Source organism: Cyanistes caeruleus, chromosome 1 (genome assembly GCF_971803275.1).
Source record: "Cyanistes caeruleus chromosome 1, bCyaCae1.hap1.1, whole genome shotgun sequence".
NCBI classification, from domain to species: Eukaryota; Metazoa; Chordata; class Aves; order Passeriformes; family Paridae; genus Cyanistes; species Cyanistes caeruleus.
In genome coordinates this window covers 66,930,195-66,943,810 of record NC_141701.1, presented here as the reverse complement: position 1 = coordinate 66,943,810, position 13,616 = coordinate 66,930,195, and the positions used below count along the sequence as shown (strand labels likewise).

General features: G+C 39.8%; 1 protein-coding gene across 16 annotated transcripts in view; it reads left to right on the top strand.

The window, feature by feature from the left end:
- The window catches only part of FHOD3 (formin homology 2 domain containing 3), a 372,401-nt gene that overhangs the window by 157,715 nt on the left and 201,070 nt on the right, over window positions 1-13,616 (top strand). The gene's annotated exons all lie outside the window — the stretch shown is intronic.

Here is a 13,616-nt window from a genome sequence, read left to right as displayed (position 1 = left end):
GAGCTTCTCTACTCATCCCGTGTCATAATCCTTATTTTCCAGTGCCTCTGTATAGGCTTTAGAAATAATAATAGGGTGGGAAGTGAGGGAGACAAAGGGATCAGATCCATACTAGCCCTTGGAACACAGTGATTCTCAAAGGCAATGGCACCGTTAAGAGAAGCAGATATTTTTCATTCTTGGTTTACTGCCCCAGCTTTTACCTTGGCTTCACGCTCCCAGGACACATCTGATTCCTGAAGTGAGGAAGGACAAGGACTTACTTATTTACTCTGTGGTCTGCACTAACCAGCCTGTTCTGTTGAGTGAAAGTGTGATGATACAGATCATAACTTTTTATACAGTTTTCCAAAGGGGGAAAAAAGTAACATATGAAACAACCAATCCATGCAGCAAACAGTTGAGGGTTTGTCAGGAACAGTGAACAGATCTTGAATTCCTGCAGCAAATATGACACTTTTTTGAACCAGGAACCAGCTTCTACCTAGGAAGCTTAGGTAGAAGACCAGATTTGGTCCTTTTAATGTACTTGCAGGTCTTAGCTGTTAACTTGCATCCAGTTTCATAGTTACAGACTTGTGTCAGTGTGATTAATGAGCAATGGAAAGTATGCAGGAAAAAAAAAAGAGGAGGAACACTGAAAGATCTTCCTTCTGCAAGAGACAAGAAGTAAAAAGGCAATAAATACAGTGTTTGTGCTCAGTAATCAAAGAAAGAGCAGTTTTTACTTTCCAGTTTCAGGATCTGATTCAACACTCCATTGACTTGGTGTGCTTATACTAAGTTAATTTGTGAATTCATGGATTTTATGGTACTAAGCTTTTCCTATAATTGGAAATTGAATAAAATCACATTAAGTAGCTGAATATTTATAATGCGCTGTATTGTAATGTGTCTGCATTTTGCATGGGAGAGCACTTTGCCCAGCAGCTGGCCGTGTTTATGGTACAAATGACAATTCAATCCATGTATCAATTACACTTTTCTTATCACATGGAGCCTCCTAAAAAAACTATTATATTTATATGTGTAGAATATTTATACATATAAACATATAATTTATGTAACTAATGTGTTTTTACATTATGTGTGTTCATATATGTGGTATACATGTGTATGTAGATATTCTTCTGATTAATTAGATAAGTAGAGAGAGAGGTAGAGCTCTTCACAGCCAGTGACCAAGTCAATAACAAACAGAGAAAGATTTAGTATAGCTAAATGCTTTTGTGTGGCTTTGGTCAAATTACTTAGAGGTGGAAATAATCAGTGGTTGAGTTAAGTGAGAGGCCTGATACACACTGGAAAACTTCCATCGTTTGTCAGATGTTTTACAACTGTGATGAATGAGTTTGGATAAATAATGCAAACATGTGTTAAACAAGTTCAGGCAGGGTTCTGCATAGTATGGTAAACAGAAATTGTGCTTGAGGAATGTTTGAAAATGTAACTGTCTGGTAGGGTGGTATGGTTGGAGCACTGTGAGGATAGTCTTTCCTTTTATGCTGGAAACTTGCAAACTTGCCTGGACGCTGCCCTGATCCAGCAGAGGATGGGGACATATGGAAAGGAACCCCACAGCCTGAGTGACTTTTCATTTAAATTATTTGCTGTGAAAACTGTAGATGTGGAGATGTTGAGGGGGAAACTTAGGCAGGAAATCATTCCAAGTGAGGCTAGGAGTACTCCAAGGTCTCTCTTACCTCTGTCTCTGCAGACAGAGGGAGAGGTATAGAGCAGATACCCCAGTGGGCAGCACACCATTATTTGGAGGGGCATCAGCCAGCTTTTGTTTCAAAAGGGAAAATGTGTTGTCAGAGCAGTGGGTGGATTTATATACCAGCTTCTCTCTGGCTGCAAATGCACTTAACTGAACTCACTGATTTCCAAACAGAACTCAGAAAAGCATCTGGCACAGAGGTATATAGTTGTTGTGCTTGTTAATGAGGGTGAAATTATTGTTCTGATATTGGTTTTGTATTCCCTCTCAAAGATCCAACCATACTGTTCTGGACCCTACAAACATCATACATCTTGTTCCTAGAAAATCTAGGATATTTTTCAGCTATGAAAATGGGGGGGGGTGGGGGGGTGGGGGTAGAATTTCTAAAAGGGAGATTTCTACCTGGTGAACACAGTCTTTTATCAGTAATTTCCTGATTTTAATACATGAAACTTTGGATACCTCTCTTCACCCTAATCATGGTACTTGGAAAGTAGAGATGTACCCTACTTTTACGTAATTTTTATATGGATATGAAATACCAAAGTACTTCTGCTGTTAAAAATTTGCAGTCTGATGTACTTAAGAGAGTAAAAAGGTGTTGCCACTTCTGAAAAAGCCTTTGTATTCCCAGCAGTCTGAGTGGTAATAAAAGATAGTAACTGAAGGACAAAGAGATTGCTCTCTTTGTACAGGACAGCAGCAGTTCTCTCTTGCAAGGCTGCTGTGTGCTGCATGTGAAGCTCCAGACTGTTGGCTGCCCCAGGGTGTCACCTTCCTTCCTCCTGTGTGAAGATGCACAGGGTGCCTGTGCCACATTCCTGGGATGCCTGTTCTTGTCCCTCCTGCTGTAAGACGCGGGACAGCATCGATGTGCCAGCCACCTGCACCACCCCCCACCCCGTGTGCCAGTGTGACCCAGGAGATAGAGAAGGCACACAGGGTGCAGCAACAGTGGGAATGCTGAGAAGTGAGTCATCCAGCAGATACAGGGATCTCCAAGCCTCCCCAGCCTACTGCAGGAGGACTGGCCATGTGCTTGACCTGGCATCTGCATCATGAGAGTCATGCATTGGCATGGATTTAGCCTGAGATCTCAGTGGTTCTGTTCCAGTTTATTTGTGGGGTTTGCTATTCAGTTGCCAAAATGGTGCGTTTTTCATATGTCCCAGCAATTTTAGAATGATGGGAAACTTGCTGACCCTGAATTACTTTGACATCTGCTAAAAGTATTTGTGCTGCAGTCTTTCCTTCTGCACATCTGATATTTCTTCATTCTCCCTCTGTTGCAAATCCATCTCTGTAAATTTAATTTCTGTTAATTTAACTATATCCTTCAAGTATTCTAAAGAAGCATCCTTCCAAAAAACTCTAAAATACATCAAGACACATGGGAAAAGGCAGTTTAAGTTATTAGACTAAAGCTGGTTAACGAGCTTATTGTTTTTGACTGAGATCACGTCTGCTAGGAACTATGAGACTATTACTTAAGGGATTGTTCTTTGTTGTGTGACTGTAATGCTAAAGCAAAACCAAATCTTTGTCTGTTGAAATGCTCTTTTTCCTCTATACTCAAAAATCAGTAAAGCCTTATTGTATTGCTGTGTCTGGGTTTACACATTTAAAGATGTGAATTTATTAGTGGATATACACAGGAATGGGAAAGTATGGAAAAGATGAGCTACACGTAAAGTTCTTAACATGAGGAAGAGGATGTTATATTGAGATATTGCAAAAGTTTCAGACTGAGGAGGCCTGTATATTGAATATAAATTACAAAAAAATTGTTTTAGAAATCAATATTATCATCACTAAATGTAATAAAAATTTGAAATAAGTATCCTGAAGATGCATTTACATTAGAATTATTTGTTTATTCTCTTTTTAAATTAATTTTGGGATAAAAAAATCCTACAGATGGATTCAGGTGCCACCTCAAGAAGCTTTCCAGAAGGCATCATAGTGATTGTGTGGATGATGTTTATGGGGGTTGCTGAAGTACAATTAAATACTAATCCTTAATATTGAAAGAGTGTTGCAATCACAGGCACATCTGGTTTTTGTGTGGGAGGATTTTGTGGTGGATTCTTGGTCTTGGCCACTTCAAATGGTCAAAAAAACCCCTTGCACTGTGTTGGAACTAGTTGCCTCCAGAAGCATGGCTATGAGACTGGGAAGTCTCACATGCACATAGACAAGGTATTTAAAAATGCACTCACCAATTTAATTGCTAGAAGCAATCTGAGGAGAAGAAGCTTTATCAGGTTTTCAATGTCAACTCTGCTGCTGCTCCTCTTTTGTCTGTTGCCTTACTATCAGATGAATGGTTTCATCCTTGCTTTCCAAAATTTTGAACAAATTGATGCTTCAAAGCATGCAGTTAATTAGGAGGCTGCATCTGAAGTGAAAGGACGAGTTAAGTTCTGATTCACTTGTTGAGGCTGGACTTAGGATCACTGCAACAACTTGGTCTTGGAGATAGCATCTGACATATCTTGTCATGTATTATGCAACAGAAAAACTTGATATGAGCTTTAAGCTCAGGAGCTTATTCAGGTTGTTGGCACAAAGCTGCGATGTCTTTGTGCTCAGACGTTTTGCCTTTTGCCAAGCTGTCAGCACAGATGTGAGGATGTGCCAAAATTTTTTGTCTTTTTTTGGTGATGGGTTGCTATAATTTTCTTATTGCTCTTTATTTACTAATACTGATTGAACGGAGCAACATATTGGCACTGTGTTGAAAATAGACTAAAACCAGAAAACTCAAATCATGGCTAGCATGTTCTTATTAAATATTTCTAATCCAGGAGGCACTGACTAATGTGCTTGTTCAAGCACAAGCGCACAGGTCAGCAACTGAGAGACCGAGTTGTAAACTGAAACAAACATTAAAGGCTGGTCTCCACATAATTTTTAAAATTATGGTTTAGCCTCAGTTTTGCTACAATAATCTCTAAAGAAGCAGTAAGTTCTTCTATATTATTTTCTTTTCTAGCAATTTTCCCCAGCCCCATTCTCTTGAATTATGTAACCTATATTTTACCATAACAACTACTTTCCTGCTCTATTACTCTCTAGGGAACAATTCTGCATTCGCAGGGGGATGAATAAGATGACCTCTCAAGTCTTTTCCATCACCACTTGCTCTGATACGATGCCATAATATTTGACCTTCTTACGCAGCCTTTTCCCTTTTGTAACCCTTTGACTTTTACAGAGGAGCAGTCATAGCATTTTTTGGACATGCAGAAGTGCCCTCCTTTGAAGTTGTCAACCCAAAGTACTGTTTCCTGCACTTCAGAACTAAAGAGCATATTAGTGCCTTTTGCATTCAAGTGGAGAGGACCTATATAAATAAATCATTGTAGGGAAGTACACTATGGTGCCTGTTCCATTGCTGCAATAAGTAGGCTGGAGAGGCAGAGGCTCTTTATTTTGTTATTATGTTGGGAAGGCTGTAACTTTTGAATATGGCTTTTTATTTCAAGGAAAGAAGGAAGACTGAGATGATTGAGCAGTTTGTTCTAGGTGCATAGACCTACATAGTTGTCCCCATGGGTTCAAAACTATCAGTAGGCATCCGACTCACTGGGAGATGTAACTATGACTGTAAAGAGGAATTCTGTATTCTAGCTTACAAAATCAGGAAGGATACATGAAAGAAGTAGTTTGAACTGGAAATAGAAACTGTGGTGATAATCAGATGGGAAGTGGATTCAGAGCTGACTTGCTGTTCCAGTCACAGTTTTGGCTCATAGAGGGCAGGAAAGCTTATTGTGGCACTGGCCTGCAATATTTTCCCTAGCCAGACCCTGAAAGCCAATTCTAAAAAATATCTTTTGGCAATCAACACCCCATGCATTTTCTTTTCTCTCCAGATACAACTAATTTTAAAAGCCTGGGGGTTTTAATCATGGAAATTTGCGAACTGTTCAAGTTTCTTGGGATTGTTGCTGTTGCTTTCTGTTTAGTTGATTCCTTGTTGACACTGAGTTTTAATGTCCCACTCTGATTTTTACTTCGTACATTAGGTAGAACCTGCTGTTGTGCTTTCCTGCTGTTGGGCTTTATTACTGCTTATGTCCTTTTTTCCACAGCAGCAAAGACAACTGACACAGGTTTCAGCAGTAGAGAACTGGGAAAACAGTAGTGAGCAGAGACATATAAAACTAAGAAGAAAAGTTAGAATAAAACTAAGAAAAAGTTAGTTTTTGTTAGGCAGCTTCACCCTTGTGTCAGCCCACATCACCTTATATATCCTTTATTTTTCTTATGAGCAAGCAGGGCGTTAATACACTAATTTAGAAATGGAAACAGTAAGAGGGAGTTTTGACACCATTAGATTTTAGGATCTTAACATAATGCAGTGCAGCATACAGAGAGAACCCCATCTTCCACTTCCAGCTGTAAATGCCTGGATCCAGCAGATGAAGACTAAGGTTTCCTTTTGCACTTAACTATGTAAACACTTGCTGTGTTTTAACATCTCCCTTTACTGTAAATCATTGGCATTTGTTTGTCATAATGTGTGCCGATAGCACGACAGATGTTACTCCTATTTGCATGTGGATGGGTCTACAGAAGTAAAAGGATAGTAATTTAGAGCTCTGTAAAGGGGAAACTGGCTAATGGTTTATCCATTACATGTGGTTTGCTTGAAACCAAGCAGAGTATACAGAAGTTTGGTAGAAATGGTCGAGAAGAGATCACTATAGTCTTGTTATGCTGCCAGAGGGGTTTTGGCTGAGGCAGAGTTAATTTTCTTCATAGCACCTAGTTTGGGACAGACTTTTGGACTGTTTCGGATTTCTGCTGAGGACACTGTTGGTAGTCCAGAGATGTGTTTGTTACTGCTGAGAAGCACTTACACAGAGTCAAGGTCTTTTCTGCTTCTTGTACCAACCTATCAGCAAGGGCTGGGGATACACAAGAACTGACCCCAACATACTAAAAAGGGACATTCCATGTCATATGGTGTCATGCTCAGCATATAAAGCTGGAGAAAGGAGTAAGGGGGGAACATTGGGAATTAAGGTGTTTGTCTTCTCAAGTCACTATTAGGCATGATGGAGCCCTGCTTTCCTGGACATGGCTGAACACCTGTCTGCCCATCAGAAGTGGTAAATGAATTCATTGTTTGGCTTTGCTCATGTGGGCGGCTTTTTCTTTTACTATTAAACTGTCTTTATCTCACCCACAGGTTTTCTCACTGTTACACTTTCCATTCTCTCCCTCATCCCACTCCTGGGAGAGTGAGTGAGTGGCTGCCTAGGGCTTGGTTGCCAGCTGGGGTTAAACCATGACAGTGGAGTACAATAAAGACTGGAAAGTCCCTTGCACCAGATAGCTGCATAAAAACCTCCTTCTTTTAAATCTCATGGAATTATTTAGATGTTATTGTAGTTTATGCTGAACCTCGAACACTGACTAACACCTAGAACCAGGGGTAGGGGAATCACCAGGATGCTCAGGAATGATGTGCTCAGAATGAAAAGGACTGTGTTGCATAATCTCTGATTCCTCATCCTCAGGGTCATCATCTTTCTTCTTGATCCTCTGGACTTTTCTTACATATTACTCATTTCCCACAATTGGTTGAGTCTCATTTCATATCTCTTAGAAACACAGGAGCAAGAAGTGAGGGAGGACATTTGCACCTGCAGGAGCAGATACTTTTTTTCAGTGGATTTAAACATATAATCATTCTTGTGCTGACAGTTTTATGTTAATTCCCTTGTGATGGAAGTCAAGACATTTGGCATTTCAGAGAAATATTCAAAAAAGATTACCTCCAACCCATTTTCCAGAGCAGGGGTTTTGTCATGTGTACTCTCCCTGTGGAAATCCAGGGACTGTTTCTGCTGGGTACTTCTTGCAGTGTCAGAAAAGCAGACTTCTGCTCTCAAAGAGGCAGAAAATCCCATGCCGTGAGTGTTTAGAATTACTCTTAAGTGCTGGCCGAATTGGGTATTTTTCATTCCCAGGGGAGATCCTGTCCTGGAGTTCTCCCTGCTTGTCAGTCCAAACCCACAGGCTCCCTGGGGTTTGCAGGTGGCTCTTTGCACTCTTTACTTTGAGCCTCTGCCAGCATGGCTTTAGGGTATGGGATAGGAAACGGTGTCCAAGACTGTTTTGTCTTTCCCTCCTCCCATTCCCCACCTGCAGGTCCTTTACAGAGAAAGGGAAAAAGGATGCAGGCATGAAGCTGAGCTCTTCTCATATGCAGGCGTAATAGGATCCTTTCCCAACAAAGGATCCCCCTCTCCCAGTGGGGGCAAAGGACCCTGCTCGCTGAGGGGACCCACTGTCCCAGATAATTAGCTGAGCAGCTGCTGTGTGTCTCAATGAAAAGGAGAGTAGGGAGGTTTTTTTCTCTGCCGGGGAGCTGGGGCAGCATTCCTTGGAGGCAGCCTGCACATTCCTCCAATGCAGTCCTTGCTGACAGTGATGTGGGCTCAGCTTCCCGAAATTTGTACACAGCCACTTGCTTGGCCGAAGGTCCTTTATTGTGAGAAAGCTCCTTTCCTGTGCTAAGTGCTAATCATTTATCCCTGGATCAGTGGGAGAATATGTAGCTTGAGTTCACATGTGACATGCTCCACTAATTAATGCGTAACTGTTTATCCAGACAAAATAACATCATATTTAGAGGGCAAAAAAAGGAAATTTGTAATATGCAAACCGAAGTAATCTCACAGCAGAAGCAGCAATTGTGTTAATGTAATAGTGGGCAATATGCCTGTGAATGAATCCCTTCTTCGTGCATTTTCTAGGGGGTCTGGGAAGAAAAGGAGAGGGTGTCTGGCCAACACATTTATGACTAACTTTCGTGGACAAAAGCAAAACTAAGAAAAGAGCCTATTCTTGGCACAGGACCAGGTCTTTTCTTAGAGAACTGCTTTAATTTGTTTGACATACAGTGAAAGACTGGCACACTAGGCTAATTAGTTTTATATACAGTTGTTTTATAGATCTGCAGCACTACATGTACCCGTGGGCCTACTCAAGAGAAGCCTACCAGGCTGGTTCCTGATGCCTGTTCACAGGAGAGGACCCATTTGCCTGACTTCTTGCTGTATTGCTCAAATTTTTAATTTTACAATTGTATACATTCATTCAGATAAAATAATAAGCATTTAAAATTGCAATAGTGCAGTAATAAATTTAGAAGTATGGCATGGGCATTCATAGAAATAATGAATGCCAGAATTCCTTACCATTTTAAACACTTTTCCTTGTTCTTTCAACTTTTCTTTCTCATCAGTTCTGCTGGAAAGATAGTTCATTTAAATTTTTAAAGCGTTTTAATTTTATCACTAATACTTCTTCCTAGTAAGCATTTAAAATACTGTTTTATTCCTTGTTGCAGGGAGAGGAATTAAATTTTTTTGTTTCTAAGTTCTGGCTAATTTGCAAGTGGCCAGACAGTATTGCTGCTTCTGTCCCATGCAAGATATAAATGAATGGCAGGAAATGTTTCAAATGTCATTTAAGTGGATCTGCACCAGGTATCCTGCTAATGTAATCAAGTGTGGAGTTAATCTCCCTTTTATGTTTTTGTAAGGAAAGGAGCTTCATCTTGAAATTATAGTTTAAAGAAAAGAGGCATGGATGGGAGACATGGAGGTCATTCAGGCAGCAGCAAGTGAAGCAGAGCAACTCCCATTTCTGCTCAGCCAGATGTTCACAAGCCTTTGCCAACAGCTCAAAAGGCTGATGCTGTATAAATTACTATATCCCAGGGACTAATTCAATGGGTGTGATGGAAGAGGAAGGGAGGAGGATGGTACCCTGTCGGTCAGAGGTCAGGTGTAACACGTGGGACTGAACCAAACAATGTTCAGCCAGTTCCACTTTTTCTTTTATTGCTGTGGATTGAAAACACTCGTTATTTTTTTTTTTTTCCATAGAAGGCAGAAGAAAAGTCAGTACTTTAATTAAGACTATAAAAACAAATTATTATTTTCTTTAAAAAGTCCCTTTTCCCACGTGGTCAGAAGAGGTGAAAACCCAATGAAGTTTAGCCTCTGACAATTATCTTTGAAAAGATAAAATCTGTTTGAAAGTTGCAAGTTGTCTGATAAAATATCTTTAAAAACTTCTCTTCCTTTCTGCAAAGATGTTGATTTGAAACCAAACTGCCTTCCCTCCACTGCTACATTTGTACCAAATTCACCTAAAGGAATCCCTTTTGACTTAGCCTGAGTTGTTTTTCACAAAAGTAAAAACAAGCAAAAATACAGAGTAATAAATAGTATTTTTCATTTAGAGAATAAAGGCTTCTTTTAATCAAAGTTCTGCTGTTGCAGGAAAATAGCTACTTGCTGGTTGCTACCTGTCACACCTGTCTATCTCTACCACAAGTCTGGTTATCTATGATTCTCTGCCTTTAGAAACAAATTCTGAGCTAAGGGAATCTCTCTGTCTTTCAAGTATATATACTTCCCTGCTATCATGTGAAGAATAATTTAATAAATGTGACTCTTGATTCGTACAGAAAAATAAATAAAACTCAGGCCCATACTAGTACTTGGTTTTCTAACAGTTTCAAAAGAGTTGACTCTGATTTTGAATGTTTGAGATTGGCAGTGCCTATGCTTTTCAATTTTGTAGGCTATCTTTCAACCTACAGATTAAAAACAGGGTTTCAAGGTTAATGGAGTACCAACTGCATCCCAAACACTGTTGTTTTAGCAGTGAGGAGCTCGTGGACTGACAGTGCCTTTTCTTTCATAAAATAAGAAAATAAGCAGTGCCCTCTAGTGTTAGTTAACGTCAGGGAGAACCGCAAGGAGACTTTTCTGTCATCTGTGTATATGCTATTAAAATTGTTTCACAGCCATGGATGCAGTTCTTCATTTCTTGAAGAAAAGTAGTAAAAGTGGCTGCAAAAGCGTCACTTATCAAGCCATGGCTGTCAAAGCCACCATCATCAATAGGTAGATGAAGTCAATGTGTGAGATACCACAAACTCCCTGACCTATGAACTCACTGACCTGCTTTATTTTACCTTGAAGTACATGAGTGTAGAATGTCTCCAGCCTGCACCTGGCCTGGCAAAGGGCAGGAAATGTGTTTTATCAAAGGGCCAGAGAAGTTTCAGGGAGAGGTGTAGCAGCTCATGTTCCTGCTTGAAATTCAGAGGTTTATTTTCTGGCGTAAAGCAGTTGGTGTACGTATTCAAGCTTATCTGACACCATTTAGCAAAGCAGTGAACATGTGAGTCTTTTGGACTGTCTTTGGAGCACCTCAAGAATTTTCTGGGTTTAGTGATAGTAGCAGGCTAGACTCCTGTTTCAAAGCTGTAGCCATCATTTATTTCAGTCACAGACAACTCTCCCAGGGAGGTACTATGGGAATTAGGCGTCTCTCTGCTTTTTAACACAGAAAGTTCTTTCTCAGTCTGCTTCAGAAGGCAAGACTTTAAACTGCTTATTTAAAACAAGCAATAATAGATAGCAAATAGCATTTGCTATCTAGTTTCTGAATCATCTGCAGTGTGAAAATATTCTAAGCAAATGTGGCTTTCCTTTCTCTCTCTCTCTTTCTTATTTTTGTTTTTCTACCATAGGAAAAGAGCTCAGAACTGATTTTTGCCTTTCAGTTTCTGCTGATGCATTTTTGTAGCCTCAGTTGCAGTCTAGAGCTTTCAGGATGAGCCTGAGATCCCTGGGGTGCTAAAGTTACTGTTAAGAAGTAGGAATTCTCCAAGGCCTTGAGAGCATTTTAGCAAGTGTCCCCCAGCTATAATCTGAAAAACAGCACACACAATAGAAGTACAAGCTTTTTAAAGGCCCGTGAAGTACCTCAACTTACGCAGGCTTTCCTGCCCTGGGTGAGATTCACCCTGGACTGAGGTTTTCTAAGCCAAAACATCTTCTGATGTGGCATGGCCACCTCACTTTCCTCCTTGGGTTCTGGTCAGTGAATGTTTCTGGTGGCTGCCAGCACTGTAACACTGCAGAGAGTGTGTTGCCTGTGTGTAAGAGTAACAGGTGAAGATGCTGTGGACTTGTATCTTTGAGCTGATTGAACAAGATCAGCTCTGCATGAAGAGGTACCTGGTAGAAGATGTCAGAAATGAGATGACTTACCTGGACTGTCACTCCTCAGATGGATTTTCAACCTACCTCAAACATTTGTGACACATGTCACAGCTGTTGTCAAACTTGATACTTGTAGTAGTTGTTGATTCTTAGCTCTAGACCCCCTTTTCGAGCTGCAGTCAGTAACTTCTGTCCTCTTTGCTACAGATGAGCAGGGAGAGCATTGTTTGTGCTGACTGCCAAGGATGAGGTTATGCTCTGTGAAAAGACTGAGGAGAAAAAATGTTCAGCATTGTTCCTCTGAGATGTACCAAAAATTTTCACGCACCAATGAAACAACCAGTGTTATGGTATCATAACAATGGTTTGTCAGGACTTCACCCCAGGCTGGGATGATAATTTCTGCTTAAGACCAAGACCAACAGATGGCATTTGTTAGAACATTGATATTTATGTACAAAGTTGCCAGAACTTTAAGAAGTGGTGCCTCTCTTAATTAAGATGATAATGCACTGCCTTGTTTGGAGACATTCTGCTCATAATGATGCTGGTGAATTATGAATAGAGGGAAATTAGTAATAACAAATGCCAGATGGAGGTAACTTTCAAAAAGGAATATTTTGTGTAATGTGGCATGTAAAGTTGACAGACCGGGTCTTAGAAGATCTTTATTATTCTTTAGGCTTTCCTGACAAAATTACTCTTTATCCTGCCAAGAAATGTGGTCCCACATGCCAGTGCGTTTTTAAGTGAGAGTAATTAAAGTGTGCCTCTGAGTTTATGGCCTGAAGTGAAATCCATTCCTCCAATGTTTTGTCAAGAATCTATAAAAAGTGCAAGAAAGGAGACAACTTATAACAACAATAGTTTTGCCAGTTCTGTACATTCTGCCTTTAAAATCAGAGGCAATTAGGGATGAACAAAACTACTTTCAAAGTTAAAAAAAAATAGTTAGTTCTGCTGACATTTTGCTTCATATTTTTCCTTTGGTTGAAGATGACTGTGTGGAATAAGAAGCGTTTTTTCTAAAATTAAACCTCTCCTTCCTTGATTGAAGTAAAAAATGATCACTGAGTTATAAAGGGATTGAATTCTCAAATGCTAGTCCCTTTTTTGTAACTTCCTGGCAGAGGGAAATAAAATTTAATTTGGTTTTGTAGTGTAAATTGGTAATTGAAAGAGAAAGAGACAAAGGAAAGTAATAAATATAATGCTGGGTTTGATATTTATTTTTTTTCATAAGAATATTATTATTATTATTATTATTATTATTATTATTATTATTATTATTATTATTACATATGGGCATTCCAGCTTTGATCTCAGGACCTGCTGGCCACTGTCCATTGCAGAGAGTGTGCTTCCATGATGATTTGTGGGCGAGGCCAAGTGTGTCATCTGAGGTGACCGTGAAGATTTCATTTTCCTTTGTCATTGCCCTTAGATTGCATCTATAGGCATCAATCTATCTACAGTCTAGGATTGTAGAAGTGTTGCATAAAGTCTCTTTCTATCAGACACACTAAGCATAGTAGACCAGGAAGATTTGAAGAGCTCACCTTCTGCTCTATCCCTGCACAGTCACAAATTTGCAACAACAGACTTGAGATGAACAGTCCAAGACTTCTTTCAAAGTCACAAACATTGTCGCAGGGTCCAGAAAGATAGCAGAGTTGCTTTTGTCTTTATTTCTGTGAGAATGTGCTAGTATGGGAATAAATGAAGTAATACATTTCAGTATTGGATGATGAAACGGAGGCTTCTGCTTCATTTAGAAAAAGGCCAAGATTAGTTTTCAGGAGAATAAAACACTGTTTTGAATTATGCTAAGAACAGACTGTCCGACT